Source organism: Hibiscus syriacus, unplaced genomic scaffold (genome assembly GCF_006381635.1).
Source record: "Hibiscus syriacus cultivar Baekdansim isolate YM2019G1 unplaced genomic scaffold, ASM638163v2 tig00002193_pilon, whole genome shotgun sequence".
Classification (NCBI taxonomy): domain Eukaryota; kingdom Viridiplantae; phylum Streptophyta; class Magnoliopsida; order Malvales; family Malvaceae; genus Hibiscus; species Hibiscus syriacus.
In genome coordinates, this window is record NW_024061914.1 from 564,269 (window position 1) to 570,956 (window position 6,688).

The window sequence follows — 6,688 nt, forward strand, 5'->3', positions numbered from 1 at the left end:
ATCACAAGCCCAAATGACTTAATCTTTCATTTTAAAGCATTATGTATCTTCATAAAGTCATGTATCTAGCCGAAACATCATGAAACCATTCGGCCAAGCCCTCTCATTTCCTATAAATAGAGTGGCTTGCCATCATTTGTAATCATCTCATCTCATATATAAAATTTACTCTTGTGAGTTATTTCTCTTCAAAGTTCTTTGTGAACTTTATCGATTAAACAAGTATAGTTCCTATACTTGTGGCGTCATTCCTTCCATCTTGATTCCTAAATTCCTAGATTGATATCTAGTGGGCTGAAGACATTATTACCACCCCTCAAGCAAGTTCGTGAAGACCGGGATTGTGCTTCATAGCATAGTTTCCTCTTTGGCGTGTTTGAGATACAACATCACCACCATTGCCATTTCATCATCAACATCATCCATCTCTTCCATCAATTCCGTAGCCATCTCTATCATTTCTTTATTTTCATTTCATTCTTATTCTTTCCTTTCATTACTTATATTATTATTCACTTTATTAAGTCCATTATTAATCATATTTTTTATCTTATTTTGCAGCCCAAACTTATAAATTCAAGGACATAAGTACTTGTCAATCCTAGATCGGGACACAATAAGGCTATCTACTCTCTTCCATCAAAGCATCTAGATTCTCCTTACATCACTTTGATTGTTTCGATCTAGGAAAGCAACAAGTATCCTGCACAAACAAGAAAGCTAAAAAAATGGTTAAATGAAAGTAATGAAATGGAAAGATAAATATGGCAGCGAAAAATATATATAAGTTGGTGATATGTTTAAAGGAAATGATGAAGTATGGTAATGGAAGTAGAATGAAGGTGATGGAGATGAATATGAAAAGTAGTATCTCAAAGAAGACTCAAAGAAGAACCAATGTTAAAGACCAAAGACCCAGACTTTATATTGCTTCTTTAAGGGATGGTAAACAAGGACTTTGACCCACTATCTATAAACAGATAGGAACCAGAAGTATCAGGGTGACATAGATAGGGGTGACGCCACAAGCATAAGCTTGATAAGTCGATAAAGTTCACTTAATAACTAAAGAGAGAAACTCTCACAAATATTTGATTAAACAAAGTGAATTGGTTTCTTTTACAAATGAATGGAAATCTATTTATAGGACTAAGAGTGCATGGTTTGAATACAAAACATTTAATGAGTGAACCTTTATGGATGAGTGTTCATACTTTAAGTAGATACAAAGCATGGCTTAGGTGAATGAATTTTGATGAATGGATGTTCATCTTTTAATGGAATACATCCTTTGGCCGAATTCATCCCACCTTGTGTGAACTTGTTGATTTGTCTTCTATGGATGAATGTTCATGAATTTATCTTGGCTGAAATTCTTCCCCCCTTGTGTGAACATGACTATTTGGCTTCTTGCATGAATATGCATGAATGGATGAATTTAAAAGCCTTTGAATGAATCCTTGCACCTCCTCACAAATGTTCTGATTCATTTTAATATTCTTTTCTCGTCCATTCATGTCTTCATTAATTCCTCCCATGCATAAGTCCTTTGAAGCATTCTACACCATCCATGTGAGTGCCTCATGACTAGCCTACACATGTGCCAAACGTGTGGGTGAAATGGGCGCCAAAGTGAAGAAGTTTCTCCCTATTCAGCCAAACCAAGGCATTGCTTCAAAGTTAGTGCCAAGATGAACCATAAGAAGACCATTCGGCCAAGGAAACTTCGTTTCAACCAAGCATCATGCATTTTCAATTTAAATCATGTACTTTGCCGAAAAGGCATGCATCTATTCGGCCAAGCCTATACAAATCTATTAATAGGCTTTGGCATTTCAATTGTAACTCAACCCTTTGATAAATTAAATCTTTTTGAGATTTTTCTCTCTTTAAGGTCTTTTTAAAACTATATCGATTAAGCAAGCTTTCATAGTTTGTGGCATCAAACCCCTTTCCTTGATACTTCTGGTTCCTAGTTTTTATAACTAGTGGGTCAAAGTCCTTTCATACCATCCCTTATAAGACTTATAAGAAACGGGTATTTGCTCCTTTATAGCATTGGTTCCTTCTTAGTTTTATAAGATACTACCTAAACATCACCATCTTCCATTACTATTTTCACGCCTATAACATCACCATCTGCCATTACTATTGCACGCCTATATCCTAACCATCTTTTTATCACCATTTCACGCCTATATAACCACCAATCCCTTACCATCTATTCATCATTCAATCATCCTTCAATCATCATCAAGGCATTCGTCCATCAATATTATTTTGGAGACCGAATTCATCAATTCTTGAAGGATTCTTCTACAATACTTCCGTAGCCATCTTTGATAACATTTCTTTCCATTTCAATTCTTTCCATTTCCATTTCATTTCTTGAATTAACAAATTACTTAATCAATTCTTCTTCTTTTGTGCAGATTACTTCAATTCAAAGTGTAGCATTTGGTGTCTCTCCTAGATCGGGAAACAACAAGGTTGCCAACTTCTCCATTATTGAAGAAGCCTGGTTAGCCTTACATCAAGCGGTAATCAGAGCTTTGGTGGATTGACAATCAAGTGCTACAACAAAAGCAACAAAAAGAGAAAAAGAAAGAAGAAAAAAAAAGAGAAAGAAAAGACTCCTACAACAAATTTGGAGTGCAAAAGAAAGAAAAAGAAAAATAGAAAAAGAAAAATAGAAAAAGAAGAAAGTTGCAAAGTACACTCAAAGAGAAGCATATTACAATCTGCCCAACATCAAACTTGAAGGAGGTATCCTTGTTGTTTCTTGTGAAGGAAGATAGTAAGTGTTGCAACTTGAGTTGTAAGTTATCTTCACTTTCTTACTATTTCATTTCTTTATTCTTTCATTTTTTTCTTATTTCATTACCATATCTTTTTCTTAAACTTTCTACCCTATCATAACCATTTCTATCCCTAACTATTACTAAACCGACGCACAAACTAAAGAGACTTGCTCAATCTTGAGTTAGTTCTTAAAAAGGACCCACAAGAGAGAATCGAGCAGAAAAAGACATAAAGAGAGGGTGAGATCTTAAGTGGGATAAAAAAAAGCCAAGACATATATCCCCGAGTGCAAACACAAGTGTGAGTGGAGTGCAATCTGAAATTTCTTTAGAGTGATCAAGTGAGGTTTTGTGAGTGTGCTGGTAAGGTTTTTATTTACTTTTATTTTACTAACCATGTCTCAAAGCCCCAGAGAAAATACAGGAACAACAAACCTACAAATACAGGCACTCATTCGTGAAATGATGAGAATGTTTTGTGAAGAGTTTGACGCTCTTCATGAAAAGATAGATCAACGCCAGGATCTACCACCATGACGTAATAATGGAACCCATAGAAGACAACTGATACAGTTCAACCTAGCCTCACTTGGATGGATGGTGAAGTCAAGGTTGTACCTTTGTTATGTGATCCTGTCTAGCCCTAACTTTCTTCATGACATACTCACATCATTGAAGATCCATCAAGTTCAATCTAAGGGAGTTCTACCTTAGTTTATCTTAAATTTACTCATTTATGCACTATGTATTATTATGAGCATACATTTGCATATTAAACTATACTTGAATTATCAAAACATGAGCATTCATTCATTATGTCATATGGTTTGCATCATTGATTGATATTCAAGCATATAATCTATAGTTATAATAATAATATTCATTATCATATGATGCATGAGTTATTATTATAACCTATGGTTCACATTCTTATATTATACATTTATATAAGTTTATATACTTAGTTTATTTCTTTATGTTATGCATGTAGGCATATTCGATCAGTACTTGGGAGCTACATTGGAGCTAAATGGAGCATGCAAAAGCAAGGATACTTACATGGGAACGATTAGGAGAGCATAAGGAGCAAATTGGTGAAAAGTTATTTTGAGGCCGTGAGCTCATAGCTGGATTGAGCTGAAGATTTGAGCTACAAGATGACCTCATTTCAGCTGGGGAGATACACCATCATCATCACCACTTAGGACACTTCAAATATGTCCTAAGTCAAAATTTGTGAAATCGTACCTTTTCATGAATAGTTGCCAACTCAAGAGGTACCTTTTCACAAGGAACTTCCATAATGTTCACCATGCTACAAGTCACCTATGGCCAGCTCACCTTTAGCTCATTCACACCATAAAGTAGCTCAAACAAGAAGGGACACCTTTCTCAAACATTGTGACCTTTCATGAATGATGCTGCCCATGAAGATGACTTTACATCCAAGAGCATGCTGATGAAGATATTGTAATTGTTGGAGGCTTAAATCACCATGGGACATGATATAAAGCTTCATCTATATTCGGCCATATCACATGCTATGCATATAAGAGCATTTGGCGCCAACATGAGGAGATACAAACCCATTCGGCCAAAGAGAAGGAAAATGACGCCACGTTGAACAAGCATCACCATTCGTCCAAGGGAGATGCCTTCCCATCCTTAGCCGAATCATCAAGTCCCTTTTATAAAGGGTTAGCCGAACCATCACAAGCCCAAATGACTTAATCTTTCATTTTAAAGCATTATGTATCTTCATAAAGTCAAGTATCTAGCCGAAACATCATGAAACCATTCGGCCAAGCCCTCTCATTTTCTATAAATAGAGTGGCATGCCATCATTTGTAATCATCTCATCTCATATACTTTATCGATTAAACAAGTATAGTTCCTATACTTGTGGCGTCATTCCTTCCATCTTGATTCCTAAATTCCTAGATTGATATCTAGTGGGTTGAAGACATTATCACCACCCCTCAAGCAAGTTTGTGAAGACCGGGATTGTGTTTCATAGCATAGTTTCCTCTTTGGCGTGTTTGAGATACAACATCACCACCATTGCCATTTCATCATCAGCATCTTCCATCTCTTCCATCAATTCCGCAGCTATCTATATCATTTCTTTATTTTCATTTCATTCTTATTCTTTCCTTTCATTACTTATATTATTATTCACTTTATTAAGTCCATTATTAATCATATTTCTTATCTTATTTTGTAACCCAAACTTATAAATTTAAGGACATCAGTATTTGTCAATCCTAGATCGGGACACAATAAGGCTATCTACTCTCTTCTCCCAAAGCGTGTAGATCTGCCTTACATCCAGCGGTAATCAGAGCACAGTCGGATTGACAACAAAAGTGTCATTGGCGTGCAAAGCAAAAAGAAATTCAAAAGAGAAAAAGACTCCTTCAACAAATTGGAGTGCAAAAAGAAAAGAAAAATCAACAAAAAAGAAAAGAAGAAAAGAAAAGAAAAAGAGAAGTTCAAAAAGAGAAAGCAAGCCAAGGAAAGTGCTCTACCGTTGCAAAGTACATCAAAGAGGCCATCTACACTAAGAGAAGATAACCTTATTGTTCTTGAGAAAGGTTACAGTAAGTATTGTTTCTTGAATTGTAAGTCACCTCTTCATTTTCTATCTTTTAATTTTCCTTGTCTTTAACCATTTCCTTCTTTTAATACCTTTGAATCCTTTCTTCTACCTTTCCATTTTTTTTTCTTTCTACCCTAACCTGTTTGCAGCCGACACACACAAGGAAGGAATTAACTTGTTCTAATCTTGAGTAAATTCCTCAAAGGACTTAGCAAGAGAAATTTGAGTGGAAAAAGGCTATTGAGAGAGTGAGATCAGAAGGGGAATTGTTAAAAGCCAAGTCATATTCCCGAGAGTAAACACGAGTGTTGAGTGGAGTGATCTTATCTTTCTTTGGAGTGAAGATTGTGAGGCTTGTGAGTGTGTTGGTAAGGTTTTAATTTTCTTTATTTTCTACTAACAATGTCTTATGATCTTTCATCTTTCCAAACATTGGAGAACGAACAGCAAAGAACAAACACATTTCACACTCATTGCCATGTAAATGGTAAAGTGTGTCTTGTAGCTATTGACGGGGGAAGTTATACAAACATTGCAAGTACATACATGGTGAACAAATTGGGGCTTACAATGATTAAACATTCCAGCCCATATGAATTGGAATGGTTGAACAACGAGGAAGAGATGAAGGTCACTGAATAAGTACTTGTTCCATTTTCACTTGGAAGTTACAAAGAAGAGATTCTGTGTGACGTGGTACATATGAATACGAGTCATTTACTCTTGGGGAGGCCATGGCAATTTGACAAGCGTGTTGTTCATGATGGTTTCACAAACCGATACTCCTTCTTTCACAATGAAAGGAAAATCATCTTGACTCCACTTTCACCAAACTGAGTAAATGAAGATCAAAACGCCTTGAGGAAAAATATTGAAGCAATGAATAAGCAACTTGAAGAAGAAGTTGGAGTTGAAAATGAGAGAGTTGAAAAGGATGAATTTGGAGATAAAGAGGCCAATGAAGAACATATTTTAACTAACCTTACTCTTTCATCTATTCTTTCTATTGTTTTGCAGGTCAATTCAAGAGACGTATCTTTTCAATTTAATGAATCAAAAATCATGGATTTTGGAAAACTAAAAGATGTGACTTTTGAAGAACCAATAATCATGACTTTTGGATATTCACAAAACATTTCTCTTGATATTTCAAAGGTTATGCCATTTGAAGTTCCAAAAGAAGCATCACTTGAAGTGCCAAGAGTTGTGTTCGTTGACATTCCAAGTACATTGCCAATCCAGAAAAGAATTAAACAACCAACTCCCATTAAACATCCACCCTAGTTTG